Source organism: Panulirus ornatus, chromosome 1 (genome assembly GCF_036320965.1).
Source record: "Panulirus ornatus isolate Po-2019 chromosome 1, ASM3632096v1, whole genome shotgun sequence".
In the NCBI taxonomy this organism is placed as follows: domain Eukaryota; kingdom Metazoa; phylum Arthropoda; class Malacostraca; order Decapoda; family Palinuridae; genus Panulirus; species Panulirus ornatus.
The window spans coordinates 2,910,086-2,929,628 of record NC_092224.1 but is presented as its reverse complement, the minus strand read 5'-3'; positions in this window follow the sequence as shown (position 1 = coordinate 2,929,628).

Below are 19,543 nucleotides of genomic sequence, written 5' to 3'. Positions count from 1 at the left end.
TGCAAGAAATGTCACAACATATTATTGTTAATAACAATATAACTGAAATTTTAGATTTGTATCCACTTTTTGCCTCTAGTCGGTAAAACTTACCATATGAAACTATGTAACGTATGTATTGAAATGCCTGTTATGAATTGTAACATTTTATGTAATATGAACCCACTGGGGTCTGACTCAGACCCTTTGTGACCCATCATCCTTTTGCGCTACCGCTCACAGGATGAGCATGGGCGGCACAATAAACTTGCCAGGGTTAGCGGCACAAATCAAATCAGTCTCCGGATGTGGAGGGATGGACGGGGTGAGCAGAGCGCCCTCCTCACACGAACATAGTGTCACGTAGTAACATCCTCAACGTCCTTGACGAACGGTGTTACCAGACTCCGCCTGCCCGAGGTTACACCACAAGTGAAAAATACACCTTTGGTGAGATTGCGTCATTGGGATGACAGTCTCGTTAGAGAAGTTCTCACTCCATAAGGGCCTACGTTTTCCTACAGCTGGAAGGAGCGTAGCACTGGCTGTAGAAGACTCTGAAGTCCTGGGTAACAACAGGACTTTCTTAGACCAAAATCTTGGTTACATACGAGTAAACTGATACCAGACCATCACCACCTGCAGTGACACTGTGTAATGTGGTTACACCAGTGTGGTTATATGATACAATCTCACTACACCACCACCACCACCACGACCAATCTTCTTTGATTCTGACGGTGCGCAGTATTACCATACTCTGACGGTGCGCAGTATTACCATATTCTGACGGTGCGCAGTATTACCATACTCTGACGGTGCGCAGTATTACCATACTCTGACGGTGCGCAGTATTACCATACTCTGACGGTGCGCAGTATTACCATATTCTGACGGTGCGCAGTTTTACCATGTTCTGACGGTGCGCAGTATTACCATATTCTGACGGTGCGCAGTTTTACCATATTCTGACGGAGCGCAGTATTACCAAAACGAATGATCTTTTGACACAAAACTGACGACCTTTTATCAGTCCGTACTGACGTTTTCTCGATCAGTTTCGGCAAGTCGATCTGATTCTCGATTTTTCGCATTTAGAATTCAAACTTAACACCAGATATAACCATGATCACTAGAGTCTCCAAAGCGACCAACGTGTCGACCTTTAGCATCAAAAGTAGTAATTGTTCGTAGTAAAGATGAGTATTACGAGAATCGCCCATTTTGATGCTAAAACTCGAGAGTTCGCTTATGATCGAAAATAAATTATGTATTGTCATTTCTGGGTCTAAATTTTCACATCACGTGAGAAACGTGTCACTTAAACGCGAAATGTCATCTACTTGCCAAAACAGGCGAGAAAACTTAATTCGAACTGTAAAAATATAGAAGAAAATAAAATGCATTAATGACTGAAATGATATAAATCTTATGATTAAGAAACAGACGGGAAGTATGTCCAGCTTTGCCTGCCTGAATGATGAAGTGAACCAAACTGTGTGTTGGCAGACCTTACCTACGGTTCCTCTCACTCGTGCACTCACTTTCCTCAGGCAGTTTAGTTTGTTTGTCGCTTTTGTGTTGATGTTTGTGTGAACGTCATGTGTGTGTTGTAATGAACTTACTCACCACACTGAGCCACAAATTGTGTATGTCAAACCAGAAGGAATGAGACACATCTAACCGCCCCTCACACCCTTCAGCAGGAAGGTGTACAGTCCTAGGAAATAACATGGCCGAGTCTGCAAAAACCTGAACTTGAGAAAGCCAGGCAGTTCCGCATTTCCAAGAACACACTGTACCTAGAGGCTACGAGAGAGAGAGAGAGAGAGAGAGAGAGAGAGAGAGAGAGAGAGAGAGAGAGAGAGAGAGAGAGAGAGAGAGAATATGGAGGAACAAACGCAGAGGTAAGTTACTAAGCAAATTACATATCCTATAATTAAATCATATAGCCACCAGTGCAGTTTGACACTGATCTATACACCAACAGATAATCTTTTGTGACCATTCTATCTACATACGCAACTTCGCTTATCAAATGTCTTATAAGAATTCAAAAAGCAGGACCAGGGATGAAGGTTTCCATGTTGTGATGGTGTTGGGAGACAGGCGTGTGGGGTGAGGGGCGGGCCAGGGAGGGTAAGCGTGATTACTAGGATGTTAGGAACGGTTCTGATGAGACAAGGAAGTTTAGGACGAAGACACGAGGGGTCTCCAGGGTAGTAATTGTGGCTGGAGAGAGAGAGAGAGAGAGAGAGAGAGAGAGAGAGAGAGAGAGAGAGAGAGAGAAGGGGAGGCGCTTGTTAACAAAACATGACCAAAGAATACAACAGGACTCAAAAGAGGAATGATAAACCTAAGCCAAAATCAGATGATGCAGTTAGGTTGTGATAAAGGGCTGTGAGAGCAGGGAGAGAGCCAGATGATGGGAAGGGCTCCGGTTTGGGAAGGGGAGGGTAGGGAGAGGTGGGATGGTGGAGAGGGAGGGTGAGGGAAGCCGTGGAGACGTGGTGGTGGGCCTAGTAGGCTGGAGCCACTGGGCCTACGTGGTATTGATCCTCCTGGTCTGTGTGACCCTCTTCACTTGGTGCCGCCGGGGCTAGCCGCCCTCTGTGGCTGCTCCTCTGGTTCAGGGTCTTGCTGTTGCTGTAGCTCCCGCTGTTCCTGTTGCTGTTCTAGTAGCTAATACTTCTGTTTCTGTTGCTGTAGTAACACATTGGCTTTTTTGACAGGAACTTGAACTATAATTTTTGAAGATATTAATTGTTGTTGTTCTTGATATGTTGGTAGTGGTTCTGCAACTGGTATTGCTAGTGTTTCTGCTGCTGCTGATGTTGCTGCTACTGCTCCTGACTGGCTGATGGTGTCCTCTGTTGTGCTTGTGTTGTTGTCGATGGTGATGCCTCTGACGTGAGTGTTGGAGATGATGTTATGATGGTGCTACGGGGCTCTTACTGTTGTAAGTGTTGTTGTTGTTGGTGGTGGTGGTGGTGGTAATGCTGGTAGTGTTGTTGTTGCTGCTCATGTTTCAGATGTTGTTACCAGTATTGGTGGTAGTGTTGCTGATGATGCTGGTGATACTGCTGTTAGTATTGCAATTCGCGTCGATGGTAGTGAGTCTGGAAGTGCTGACAATGCTTCTGAAGTAGTTACTGTATTTACTAGCTGGTAGTTAGTGGTACTAGTAGTGTTGCTGAACTGGTTACTGGTGTTACATGGAGTGTTGTTGGAGATACTGGTAAGGATTTTGGCGTTACTTGCTTGACCTACTCTAAAATAAGTAACGCCAGCACATGTCGGACAACAACGTCAAGTAGACTCTTCGTCGCAGAAGCACAAGGAAAATCTCGAAAGCCTTTGTAAGATGCCAGAAATGATTGCCTAAACAACTGAAGATCCTACAATATCAAGATTCCAGCAAAGACTGAGAAACTTGGAGAAGAGTAAGAACTGTGAATCTTGAAATGACTGGAATTCAAGATATCTACAAATGTGACAGTTACAAGACTAGTAAGGTCCGGAAATCTTAGAACTCTGGGACTCCCATAACATATTTTGGAACTCTAGGACTCCAAAAAAATTAGAACACTAAGAATCCAAAGCCATATTTTGAAACTAGGGGATCAGAACCAAATTTTGGAACTTTAGGATTCCAAAACCATGGTGATCAGCTATATATAAACAATGATGAAATTGGGTAAATTCGGGCACTATGATTAACTAGAATGATGGGATTCCTCTACTGTGACGACACCAGAAGGATGTAGCGATGGGATCCTGGAATGACATGGCTTCTAGAATGACGTAATTCGTAATAAGACCAGGAACAATGCAAGACCAGTAGCAATTTCGTAAGTAAAACAAAACACTTGTAGGAATAACACTGTTCCTTGAGCGAATGATCTTGCAGAAGAAAGGTTTCATGAAAATGAGAGATTCTTTAGGAATTACGATACTGCTAGAATAACGAGGATCGTGAATGATAAAACTGATGACATAATGAGACTCTAGTTTGATAAGACTCTTAAAAGAAGGAAACCTCTGCAATAACAAGATTCCTGGATTGATGTGATTGCTGGAATGAAGAGACACTTGGAATGATAAGACTTCTGGAATAAGTGAGACTTCCAGAGAGATGAGACTTTTGGAATGACGAAAATTTTGAAATAACAAAACTCTTAGAATGATGTGTCTTGGACTGGAACAATATCCTGGAATGCTGGGAGTCCTGGAAGAGTGAGACTTTTGCAATATTGAGTCTCCTAGACTGATGAGACTCCTGGACTATCAATATTCCTGGAATGAAGACACCTCTGAAATGAAATCACCTAGAATGCGAGATTCCAAAAACGCGAGCCTCCTGGAATGACGATATTCCTGGAATGACGATATTCCTGGAATGACGGTATTCCTAGAGTGAGGAGACTTCGAGAATGAAGAGGTTAATGTAGCAATGAAACTCCTGGAAGGACGAGACCCAGGGAATAACTGGACCTCGGGACTAGTTTGGATTTCTACCCTCGGTACAAATGGAACGAGAACACTACAGTGATGGAAGGACGAACAAGTATGTCTTTATATGTATATGTATATGTATGTATATATATGTATATATAGATAACTTAAAAAAAACTCTAAATTGCGAATAGAAATTGATATGTATATTCTATTCTATTCTATTATACTTAGTCGCTGTCTCCTGCGTTAGCGAGATAGCGCAAGGAAACAGACGAAAGAATGGCCCAACCCACACACATACACATGGATATACAAACGTGCACACACGCTCATATATATACCTATACATTTCAACGTATACATACATATACATACATATACATACCTATACATTTCAACGTATACATACATATACATACACAGACATATACATATATACACATGAACATATTCATACTTGCTCCATTCCCGTCGCTACCCCGCCACACATGAAATGCCCCCCACTACCCAAACATCCCCCCCCCCCGCATGCGGGAGAGGTATCGAGGTATCGCTTGGAAAAGACAATAAAGGCCACATTCGTTCACACTCAGTCTCTAGCTGTCATGTGTAATGCACGGAAACCATATATATATATATATATATATATATATATATATATATATATATATATTCTTTTCTTTCAAACCATTCGCCATTTCCCGCGTTAGCGAGGTAGCGCCAAGAACAGAGGACTGGGCCTCTTTTGGAATATCCTCACCTGGCCCCCTCTGTTCCTTCCCTTGGAAAATTAAAAAAAAAACGAGAGGGTAGGATTTCCAGCCCCCTGCTCCCTCCCCTTTTAGTCGCCTTCTACGACACGCAGGGAATACGTGGGAAGTATTCTTAATCCCCTATCCCCAGGGATAAATAATAATAATAATAATGATAGTAATAATAATTTATTTATCTGTCTCTTATTATATTTGATCATCGTCTCCCACATAAGCGAGTTAGTGCCAGGAAACAGACGAAGAAAGACCCATCCACTCATATATGTACATTTACATACACATATATACATATACATATTCACACTCACTTGCCTTCAACCATTCCATATATATATATATATATATATATATATATATATATATATATATATATATATATATATATATATATATATATATATATATATATATATATATATATATATATATATATATATATATATATATATATATATATATACATACATACATATATACATAGAGAAATAGATAGTTTCTCTTAAAGGAAAGATTTTTTACAATGTCAGAAAGTATGGGATGAAGGAAGGGCTGGATGCTGGGCTGGAGGTTGACGGGGCAGAAGCACCGGAAGGCCGCTTGCCCCATACTGTTGACCCAGCCATAACACACCCCACTAAGTCAAGAAAAGGTCTAGGCCTATTTCAAGAGTTAGGCAAAGACGCTGTAGAGAGCAGACAAGTCCCGCAGGTCCTAAGAATAACCCTATATGTCAAACTGTCAAATCCATGAGATACCATGTCAAAGTACTGTCAAGATATACTTTCTAATATTTCATCTAAAACATTTGACTGCCATGTTAAATCTACACACACACACACACACACACACGCATATATATATATATATATATATATATATATATATATATATATATATATATATATATATATATATATATATATATATCGTATTCTTTTTCGTGGTGGGGGATTTAGGTGGAAGGTACCGTCTATAGTAACGAGGTGCCATAATATAAGTCACGTTTTGAAGGGAAGCGTTTAGGCCTACATGACAGGCCAGGGACGGTCCATAGCCACCGCCTGGAACAAGGCCGCCTGGACCAGACCATGAATTATATATATATATATATATATATATATATATATATATATATATATATATATATATATATATATATATATATATATATATATATATTAAACTTTACAGCTGGCAGATAAACCAGTCCCCCAGAGATGCCTCGGCTCTTATATCCTCCACGGTACACGCAAGTGACCCAGTTGGTAGGTCTTTATCCAACCTTCTTCAATCTCTTCCTGCAGGATCTTCTATCACTCCTCCAGTGCAGTGCTAAAGTCCTCTCATCTGCAGACGACCTTACAATCATGTCACGGCTCCCAGACATGACATCATATCTAGAACACTGACTTATCCAAAAAAATAGTCTGTATCTCCACATAACTCTTCAGTCACCGTATTGATTACAAGCAGACATGAATCCAACTTGCCCCCTCCAGTCACAACTTGCACCATCCCGTCACAATTCGCACCCTTCCGTCACAACTTCCACCTTGAATGGCCAATCACTCTCACCCAGTAAGACCAACTATTCTAGTCATCACATCTGGGACACACACTCCATTCACTTCCCATACGACAAACGTCAACACAAAAGGGAACAGCCTAACTAGAAGCCCTCAGAACACCCATTGGTATCAGATGTAGACAAGAGAAAGAATTCCAATATATTTTCTACAAGCAATTCATCTGCTCCACTCTAAGATAAGCTTCACCTCCTTCTTGAACCAACCTGGCAAAAGCAAACGTAACTTAGCGTCAAATCGCATAACAAAGAATCTCTATATATACATATATATATATATATATATATATATATATATATATATATATATATATATATATATATATATATATATATATGCATATATATTTGGACATGACGTCACAAGGACTCTGTATAAACTCATCATAGCATTTTCTTTCGGATGGTTATTTCCTTCCCCCTTCCCCTTACCCCAGAAACTTTCCCCCGGACATTTTCATGTACCACTTCCCTGGATATATTCCCCCCTTACAAAATGAAGCTGGAGGGCACTTCTACCATCCCCTTGCGGAATACAAATACGCAATATATCCGTGTAATGCTGCTTGGTGCGACATGGACGGCCAAGACCGTCAGTAGAAGCATTTCAAACATGCACACACAGATCTCGTCACACACAAAAAATTTGAGCCCCAACATGTACCTAACCTTCATGTTCGGCTGTTTACCTTCCAAACAAACTCTATAGCATGGTTAGAAACTTTCGCTAAGCAACTGAAGAAGCATACGTTAAAATTGACAAATTGATATCATCATCTTCTTTTCTTCTTCTTTCTACTGTTTAAAACAGTATCCCAATGAGGCTTTACTCCATGATGTTATTTCAAGCACATCAGCTGCTTATACCAAGTTGATGTACCCATTGTTATCGCTTTGACTTAGAAATAGAAAAAATAACAAATTTATAAAGAATTACATTCCATTATATTGTTCTTTGATTGATACACATATGCTACATACATGTATGTAAGAAGAGAAAGAAGTAGAGAAAAAATATCGTGAATGATAATGTAGCGGTAAAGTACTGGAATGTACTGAAACAATGATAGGGATGATATAGCTAAGGAGACAGCATGATCAACACTACATGACATCTGACACTTAAAGGAAATTGTTCGCATGTCGTGTTGTACTACCTGGAGCTCCACACCTCAGTGACAATACCATGATAAGATGGTAGGGTCACTGACCAGATGAAAACATCTTTGTGAGCAGAGTACTTGCATAGTACCACAATGAGTCTACATACCTCCTTAGTTTACAGTAGACTGATGTGTGCAAATGTAAACCATTGTGCTAGGGAGCATTGGCAAGAGAATGTTAACTATTACCATCAACTATCACTATCATCTTAATAACAGTCAAGTAGCTGGAATGCAGACTACTCCATCACTCTTTACTCTTACAACCGATAGTTTGTTTAATCCAAACTACAGGTTACAGCGTGAGCAAGGAGTTACAGGCATTCGACAGACTTGACTGTATACAGTTACAGAGATAGAAGTCAATACCAGGCAGGTTACAGAGATGGGCTGAGGGTTCCTTGTATTCGGTACATACAGGTAGCTGTACCCATGTCCATGGGTTGGCTAAAATGATTATGTTGGGCCTTAGGCCTAGCGACCAGCGAGTCATTAAGGCACATCAAGTTCCTAGTTATAACCAAGTGAATAGATATCCTTCTGGTGTCCATACTGGCCATAGAAGTACACTCTCACTGTATTTATGGACCTTGTCTACGGGTGTGCTGATAAGGCTAGTGTGACCAGTGTGTCTGTGGTATTGTCTGTCTGTCTCTTGCTTATCCAGTGATCAGTGTCATATTTTATGACTGTTCATTTGCTGGCCACTCTGGACAGATAGAGGGGTCTGCTTGAGGGACTGTGTCTGTATATTTTATTTTATGATCATTTGTGTTATAATGATAATATTAAGAATAGTAATGATAATAATAATAATAATAATAATAATAATAATAATAATAATAATAATAATAATAATAATAATAATAATAATAAAAATAATGATAATGATAATAATAATAATAATAATAATAATAATAATAATAATAATAATAATAATAATGATAATAATAATAATAATAATAATAATAATAATAATAATAATAATAATAATAATAATAACAATAATGATAATAATAATAATAATAATAATAATAATAATAATAATAATAATAATAATAATAATAATGATAATAACAATGATAGTAATAATGATAATAATAATGATAATAATGATAATAATGATAATAATGATAATAATATTAATGATAAAAATAATAATGATAATAACAATGATAATAATAATTATCATTATTGTTATTATCATTATAATCATCATTATCATTATAATCATCATTATTAATGTTATTGTTGTTGTTGTTGTTGTTGTTGTTGTTGTATATAGAAACATGATAATGCTAGAACAACAGCCACATCCACAGTACATGCAACTTCCTCGAACAGCAATGATTCGGCTTGTGGTTAGCATTTCCGAGTGTCACACAAGTGGAGCAGGTTTGTGCATATGTATATATATATATATATATATATATATATATATATATATATATATATATATATATATATATATATATATATATATATATATATATATATATATATATATATATATGTATATATATATATATATATATATATATATATATATATATATATACAGTATATATATAAATTATATATATATATATATACTGCAGTAAGTCAGAGTGGCGCGTGTGATCTGATAACCACGAAGAAAGTGAAACACGATAAGTCCCAAGTGCGCTTTTATGTGCTGATCACACCGTCAGGACAGATACAAGAATGATATAGAAAACCTAAAACAGCCAGTTTATGTACAAAGAAGAGGCGGAGCTAAGACACTGTTGGTAAATAAGTGTTTCTAGTTGGTGGCGTTCGGGTCTGGCATCGCGCCTGTCCTAAAACTCTATTAGGTGGATAAGACAGGGAACCATTTACAAACTATGCCTACAACAAAGCTATCCAGTTTGTATAGACCTTCACTAATGTTCATATTACAATTCTTTGTATAGCTGATAAGAGAATATATCTGAATTAGCGTTACTCCAGTCAATACAATGGTAATAATTTTTAACATGATTAAACAAAACATTTGATTCTTTTCCTGTTCTTACACTATATTCATGTTGCTTAAGTCTAACACAAAGACCCTTACTGGTATGTCAAATACAGCCTTTACAAGGTATTCTATAAACACAGCCCGAAGAACTATTTGGCTAGTTTTCAATCTAAGACATTCTTTATATTATTGTTATTGCTGATAGCGACATATGCATTAAAGGATTTAAGCAACCTGGAAAGTTACATGAAATTACCACTAAATGGTAGAACTAAAAGATTCTTAGTGTCAAGGAGAGGTTTGAGGTTAACTCTAAAAGATGATTTCTTTGCCAACTTAAGACATCTATCAGTGAAATATTTAGGATACTTTAACTTGGATGCAATAGAATATATGTTATCACACTCATCATAGATAAATTTTGGACTGCATATACGTAATGCCCTAAGGAATATCGACTGGAATGATGATTGTTTAACTCAGTCATGTTGGTTGGTTTTCTATATGTGCTGCATTCAAACATTTTCCTATCCCTATGGATCATGCAATCTGAAAATGGCTATATACAATCATTTTCCACTCTGCAGTAAATTTGGTAGAGAGTACTAACTAAATTGTTAGAGGAAATGTTTGTAAATTTCCGTTTGTTGACCAAACAGAAAACCCATCATCTACATACTTATACCAAATTGCCTTAGAGGGTCAGAAATATAACAGCCAGTTGATATACAACGAAAAGACGTAGCTAGGACGCCATTTGGTAAACAAGTCACTTGTTATATTTCTTTCTTGTATCTCCCATGATGATGTGATTATGACACGAAAGTGCACTTATCGTGTTTCATTTCCCCTCTGGTTTCTTTTTTGATTTTCCAAAAGAAGGAACAGAGAAGGGGGCCAGGTGAGGATATTCCCTCAAAGGTCCAGTCCTCTGTTCTTAACGCTACCTCGCTAACACGGGAAATGGAGAATAGTATGAAAGAAAAAAAAAAAAAAAAAAAAAAATATATATATATATATATATATATATATATATATATATATATATATTAATACATACGTACGTATATATCCGATAATATCAGTGACGATAGATTGCTTGTTTCTCATCCCCTCTAAAAGTCTCTATCTCTCACTCTGATTCATGTGAGTGTGTGTGTGTGTGTGTGTGTGTGTGTGTGTGTGTGTTTGATAAATCAGCATCAACAAGAGACAAATGTACATGAGATATGGATATGAACGCTCCGGGCAAGACGTCCGCATCAAGTAATCACTGCTTGTCACGCGACGCTGCCCGCCCCGTGTTCCCACCAGGCCACACGCCCTTCTGGAGGCCACGTTTTACAGGCCTATAAAAGGGAATCTAATTATCATTACACCTGGTCCACTAATTAAAGAAATTATCCCACACCTGTTCACTCGTCTTATTTCTTTTGGGCACACAAGTCGAATTATACTGAGTGACTCCGCTGAAATTAGCTGGCTGGGGGGGATGGGGTGGAGGGGGGGGGGGTGTCTGAGGACAGCGGGGTCTTCACCCACTGTGCTGCAAGTGATTGGTCGAGGACTAAGATAACTCGGTAGGTCGCTGATTGACCCCAGAGTACTTCGATCACCGTCAGCTTCACCAGTGTATGTCCAGTGTGGTCAAATGATGATAGTTTGATTTGCATACCGTAAGTCTAGGACAAGTGATATCGGTCGGTGGAAATGTTCAAGGGTCGTACCGTCGTGCTCAAGGATCTCATCATCTTGATCAAGGGTCGTACTGTTGTACATAAAGATCGTGCCGTCGTGCTCGAAAGGTCAGCCTCGACGCTGGAGGCCCGGGCAACACCGCATGACGGAGGCCAAGGTGAGGCGACCTTGTGGGAAAATGTCCGGTTGGTGTGTGTGTGGTCGATCATGTGGTTCACTTCAGGAGACGGGAGGGCATAGGAATGTTACATCTTACAAGACCTGATGGTCTACGATAAGGTCATCTGCTGGAGGACAGTTACGGGATCTTTCCATCCTACTGTATATGGACGAGAGATAAGAAATGATAACCGGAGGTTCATCCCACCCACCACTTCCAAAGCTTATGAGGACATGTATCCATGACACACACTCACACGCTCCAAGACACACAGAGGAACACAGTCACACAAACACAAACACGAAAATTCTCAAGACACACTCAAACGTACGTGTTGACATACAGGCATGTATAGAAACTCGAAGACAAACCCAGTTATACATATGTACACGCAATCAAAAGCATACATATAAACACGCTCACTCGTACATGTATACACTCGAAAAGATAAATGCACACTTAAGAACATACCCACACAGAGTCAAACAGACGCACACAAAGGATCACGCACACCAGCTGGCGCCATGTGGATCAGGCCATCAGGTCTTATGGTGGCACTCTGGACGGCACAGTATGTTGGGTATGACGCTATCACCCTCGTCGAACCCTCCCAGTCATGGTCTCTTTGTTCTTCCAAGACTCACGACAACTACACATATGTCTTCCCCGCCTGGTCTTCCTCCCTGTCCACCACACAACACGGGCTGCTGGGAGAGATACAGACAACGGCAGACGTGATCCTCCACACACCACACAACATAATGACACCTCTCTTATGACTCTTACTAACCATCAACTGAACTTCATTCGACAAAATAAAAATCAGGTAGTACCTACTGCAGTACCCGCTACCGTTACCTCCTGCCACCTGGGATCCCTCGTCCCCAAGATGCAGTTCGGCATCAAATCATCGACCCCAGCCGAGTTCGTCACACAGACCACTACAAGACCAGTCCCATCCCAGCCACTGTCAACATCAACATTTAAGTGAACACTATTTACCATCCATCTTTATCACTATAAATAGTAATAATTATAGTATTAACGATAACAATAGTAATGAAATGATAACAATAATGATAATAATGATGATATTATCATCATCGTTGTCACCAGTTTTATCATTCTCTGTAGTAGTAGTAGTAATAGTAGTAGTAGTAGTATCACAAATGTTACATAATAAATGACCAACAAGACGTCAGGAATGGAAGGAGCCCATGTAGGTAGCAGGTGTACCAGTGATCATTATGTATGTCTCACTACCACACCATAATGACGTCCACATGAACAATTCCTGTACTGCTGGAGGAACTCCAGAGCCAGATGACAACACTGGCCAGTCAGAGTGTACGGAGGGACGTGAGGAACCATTTCTCCAGCAACAGAGGTGTGGACTCCTGGAATGAACTTAGGGAAGAGCGAGTCAATGTCACTACCATTGGAAGATTCAAGGAATTATATGACTGTATCAGACATAAGAGGCGGGGATCCACTGATGTAATATCCACCCCCCCATCCCCCCTTCATAGCAAACATGTAACATAATAAAAATATTTCGTCTAAAAACGACAAATATACCTGCCAGCATATGGCCAGCATAGATCCTTCGGAAAGAAAAGCAGAATCACAAAACATATTTTACTAAGTAGCTGAGAAACGCCATGAACAAAAGAAAAAAAAACTCTTGGCGGGTGATACTGTACGAGAGTGTCGTGTGCTGTTTACTGCCGGGGCGCCCCGCTGCCAGCCGCAGCTCCTGTCAACGCGTAAGGAATTATGTGCACTTATCTACTCTAGCAGGAGGCCTCAGGGTCGATCCTCGTAGTATACCCTGCATAATAGTCACCCATACGTTATGTATGAAACGTCAAGACTCGTGGAGATTGAATATATGTAGGAAAAACAGCTGTCATGAGTTAGAAACTGAGTGCAAATGTTGGATGAAGAGTTATTGCTTATCATCTTTATTATCAGACGTTTGAGAACGACAGCACGACTCTTGCGCACGACGGTACGACCAATGATTACAATGGTACGACCCTTCAACTCAATGGTAGTATCACTGAACAACAGGACACGACCACTCACCACGACCCTTGAGCTCGAGGGAGGATCCTTGAGCACGAAAGAACGACCCTTGGGTTTGATGACCTGACCTCTAGGCTCAGATCAAAGGTTGGGCCATCATACCCAAGGATCATGCCATCTTTGTGCTCAAGGGTTTTACATCCAAACTCAAAATTCGTAATTTTGACATCACACCGAGTGTACAATAACCTTCCTGTACTCAAGATGTTAGCCTTCCTGTACTCAAGATGTTAGCCTTCCTGTACTCAAGATGTTAGCCTTCCTGTATTCAAGATGTTAGCCTTGCTGTACTCAAGATGCTAACCTTCCTGTACTCAAGATGCTAACCTTCCTGTACTCAAGATGCTAACCTTTCTGTACTCAAAACGCTAACCTTCCTGTACTCAAGATGCTAACCTTCCTGTACTCAAGATGCTAACCTTCCTGTACTCAAGAAGTTAACCTTCCTGTACTCAGATGCTAACCCTCCTGTACTCAAGATGCTAACCTTCCTGTACTCAAGACGCTAACCTTCCTGTACTCAAGATGTTAACCTTCCTGTACTCAAAACGCTAACCTTCCTGTACTCAAGATGCTAACCTTCCTGTACTCAAGAAGTTAACCTTCCTGTACTCAAGATGCTAACCTTCCTGTACTCAAGATGCTAACCTTCCTGTACTCAAGACGCTAACCTTCCTGTACTCAAGATGCTAACCTTCCTGTACTCAAGATGCTAACCTTCCTGTACTCAAGATGTTAACCTTCCTGTACTCAAGATGCTAACCTTCCTGTACTCAAGACGCTAACCTTCCTGTACTCAAGATGCTAACCTTCCTGTACTCAAGATGCTAACCTTCCTGTACTCAAGACGCTAACCTTCCTGTACTCAAGATGCTAACCTTCCTGTACTCAAGATGCTAACCTTCCTGTACTCAAGATGCTAACCTTCCTGTACTCAAAACGCTAACCTTCCTGTACTCAAGATGCTAACCTTCCTGTACTCAAGATGCTAACCTTCCTGTACTCAAGATGCTAACCTTCCTGTACTCAAGATGTTAACCTTCCTGTACTCAAGATGCTAACCTTCCTGTACTCAAGATGCTAACCTTCCTGTACTCAAGATGCTAACCTTCCTGTACTCAAGATGCTAACCTTCCTGTACTCAAGATGCTAACCTTCCTGTACTCAAGATGCTAACCTTCCTGTACTCAAGATGCTAACCTTCCTGTACTCAAGATGCTAACCTTCCTGTACTCAAGATGCTAACCTTCCTGTACTCAAGATGCTAACCTTCCTGTACTCAAGATGCTAACCTTCCTGTACTCAAGATGCTAACCTTCCTGTACTCAAGATGCTAACCTTCCTGTACTCAAGATGCTAACCTTCCTGTACTCAAGATGCTAACCTTCCTGTACTCAAGATGCTAACCTTCCTGTACTCAAGATGCTAACCTTCCTGTACTCAAGATGCTAACCTTCCTGTACTCAAGACGCTAACCTTCCTGTACTCAAGACGCTAACCTTCCTGTACTCAAGATGCTAACCTTCCTGTACTCAAGATGCTAACCTTCCTGTACTCAAGATGCTAACCTTCCTGTACTCAAGATGTTAACCTTCCTGTACTCAAGATGCTAACCTTCCTGTACTCAAGATGCTAACCTTCCTGTACTCAAGATGCTAACCTTCCTGTACTCAAGATGCTAACCTTCCTGTACTCAAGATGCTAACCTTCCTGTACTCAAGATGCTAACCTTCCTGTACTCAAGATGCTAACCTTCCTGTACTCAAGATGTTAACCTTCCTGTACTCAAGATGCTAACCTTCCTGTACTCAAGATGTTAACCTTCCTGTACTCAAGATGCTAACCTTCCTGTACTCAAGATGTTAACCTTCCTGTACTCAAGATGCTAACCTTCCTGTACTCAAGATGCTAACCTTCCTGTACTCAAGATGCTAACCTTCCTGTACTCAAGAACGCTAACCTTCCTGTACTCAAGATGTTAACCTTCCTGTACTCAAGATGCTAACCTTCCTGTACTCAAGATGTTAACCTTCCTGTACTCAAGATGCTAACCTTCCTGTACTCAAGATGTTAACCTTCCTGTACTCAAGATGCTAACCTTCCTGTACTCAAGATGCTAACCTTCCTGTACTCAAGATGCTAACCTTCCTGTACTCAAGACGCTAACCTTCCTGTACTCAAGATGCTAACCTTCCTGTACTCAAGATGCTAACCTTCCTGTACTCAAGACGCTAACCTTCCTGTACTCAAGACGCTAACCTTCCTGTACTCAAGATGCTAACCTTCCTGTACTCAAGATGCTAACCTTCCTGTACTCAAGATGCTAACCTTCCTGTACTCAAGACGCTAACCTTCCTGTACTCAAGATGCTAACCTTCCTGTACTCAAGATGTTAACCTTCCTGTACTCAAGATGCTAACCTTCCTGTACTCAAGATGTTAACCTTCCTGTACTCAAGATTCTAACCTTCCTGTACTCAAGACGCTAACCTTCCTGTACTCAAGACGCTAACCTTCCTGTACTCAAGATGCTAACCTTCCTGTACTCAAGATGCTAACCTTCCTGTACTCAAGATGCTAACCTTCCTGTACTCAAGATGTTAACCTTCCTGTACTCAAGACGCTAACCTTCCTGTACTCAAGACGCTAACCTTCCTGTACTCAAGATGCTAACCTTCCTGTACTCAAGATGCTAACCTTCCTGTACTCAAGATGCTAACCTTCCTGTACTCAAGATGTTAACCTTCCTGTACTCAAGATGCTAACCTTCCTGTACTCAAAACGCTAACCTTCCTGTACTCAAGATGCTAACCTTCCTGTACTCAAGATGCTAACCTTCCTGTACTCAAGACGCTAACCTTCCTGTACTCAAGACGCTAACCTTCCTGTACTCAAGATGCTAACCTTCCTGTACTCAAGATGCTAACCTTCCTGTACTCAAGATGCTAACCTTCCTGTACTCAAGATGCTAACCTTCCTGTACTCAAGATGCTAACCTTCCTGTACTCAAGATGCTAACCTTCCTGTACTCAAGATGCTAACCTTCCTGTACTCAAGATGCTAACCTTCCTGTACTCAAGACGCTAACCTTCCTGTACTCAAGATGCTAACCTTCCTGTACTCAAGATGCTAACCTTCCTGTACTCAAGACGCTAACCTTCCTGTACTCAAGACGCTAACCTTCCTGTACTCAAGATGCTAACCTTCCTGTACTCAAGATGCTAACCTTCCTGTACTCAAGATGCTAACCTTCCTGTACTCAAGATGCTAACCTTCCTGTACTCAAGATGCTAACCTTCCTGTACTCAAGATGCTAACCTTCCTGTACTCAAGATGCTAACCTTCCTGTACTCAAGATGCTAACCTTCCTGTACTCAAGACGCTAACCTTCCTGTACTCAAGATGCTAACCTTCCTGTACTCAAAACGCTAACCTTCCTGTACTCAAGACGCTAACCTTCCTGTACTCAAGATGTTAACCTTCCTGTACTCAAGATGCTAACCTTCCTGTACTCAAAACGCTAACCTTCCTGTACTCAAGACGCTAACCTTCCTGTACTCAAGATGTTAACCTTCCTGTAGCTCAAGATGCTAACCTTCCTGTACTCAAGACGCTAACCTTCCTGTACTCAAAACGCTAACCTTCCTGTACTCAAGATGCTAACCTTCCTGTACTCAAGATGCTAACCTTCCTGTACTCATAACGCTAACCTTCCTGTACTCAAGATGCTAACCTTCCTGTACTCAAGATGTTAACCTTCCTGTACTCAAGATGCTAACCTTCCTGTACTCAAGATGTTAACCTTCCTGTACTCAAGATGCTAACCTTCCTGTACTCAAGATGCTAACCTTCCTGTACTCAAGACGCTAACCTTCCTGTACTCAAGATGCTAACCTTCCTGTACTCAAGACGCTAACCTTCCTGTACTCAAGATGCTAACCTTCCTGTACTCAAGATGTTAACCTTCCTGTACTCAAGATGCTAACCTTCCTGTACTCAAGATGCTAACCTTCCTGTACTCAAGATGCTAACCTTCCTGTACTCAAGATGCTAACCTTCCTGTACTCAAGATGCTAACCTTCCTGTACTCAAGATGTTAACCTTCCTGTACTCAAGATGCTAACCTTCCTGTACTCAAGATGTTAACCTTCCTGTACTCAAGATGTTAACCTTCCTGTACTCAAGATGTTAACCTTCCTGTACTCAAGATGCTAACCTTCCTGTACTCAAGATGTTAACCTTCCTGTACTCAAGATGCTAACCTTCCTGTACTCAAGATGTTAACCTTCCTGTACTCAAGATGTTAACCTTCCTGTACTCAAGATGTTAACCTTCCTGTACTCAAGATGTTAACCTCCTGTATTCAAGATGCTAACCTTCCTGTACTCAAGATGTTAACCTTCCTGTACTCAAGATGCTAACCTTCCTGTACTCAAGATGGTAACCTTCCTGTACTCAAGATGCTAACCCTCCTGTACTCAAAACGCTAACCTTCCTGTACTCAAGATGCTAACCTTCCTGTACTCAAGATGCTAACCTTCCTGTACTCAAGACGCTAACCTTCCTGTACTCAAGATGCTAACCTTCCTGTACTCAAGATGCTAACCTTCCTGTACTCAAGATGCTAACCTTCCTGTACTCAAGATGCTAACCTTCCTGTACTCAAGATGCTAACCTTCCTGTACTCAAAACGCTAACCTTCCTGTACTCAAGATGCTAACCTTCCTGTACTCAAGATGCTAACCTTCCTGTACTCAAGATGCTAACCTTCCTGTACTCAAGATGCTAACCTTCCTGTACTCAAGATGTTAACCTTCCTGTACTCAATATGCTAACCTTCCTGTACTCAAGACGCTAACCTTCCTGTACTCAAGATGCTAACCTTCCTGTACTCAAGATGTTAACCTTCCTGTACTCAAGATGCTAACCTTCCTGTACTCAAGATGTTAACCTTCCTGTACTCAAGATGTTAACCTTCCTGTACTCAAGACGCTAACCTTCCTGTACTCAAGACGCTAACCTTCCTGTACTCAAGACGCTAACCTTCCTGTACTCAAGATGCTAACCTTCCTGTACTCAAGATGCTAACCTTCCTGTACTCAAGATGTTAACCTTCCTGTACTCAAGACGCTAACCTTCCTGTACTCAAGACGCTAACCTTCCTGTACTCAAGATGCTAACCTTCCTGTACTCAAGATGTTAACCTTCCTGTACTCAAGATGCTAACCTTCCTGTACTCAAGATGTTAACCTTCCTGTACTCAAGATGCTAACCTTCCTGTACTCAAAACGCTAACCTTCCTGTACTCAAGATGCTAACCTTCCTGTACTCAAGATGCTAACCTTCCTGTACTCAAGACGCTAACCTTCCTGTACTCAAGATGCTAACCTTCCTGTACTCAAGATGCTAACCTTCCTGTACTCAAGATGCTAACCTTCCTGTACTCAAGACGCTAACCTTCCTGTACTCAAGATGCTAACCTTCCTGTACTCAAGATGTTAACCTTCCTGTACTCAAGATGCTAACCTTCCTGTACTCAAGATGTTAACCTTCCTGTACTCAAGATGCTAACCTTCCTGTACTCAAGACGCTAACCTTCCTGTACTCAAGATGCTAACCTTCCTGTACTCAAGATGTTAACCTTCCTGTACTCAAGATG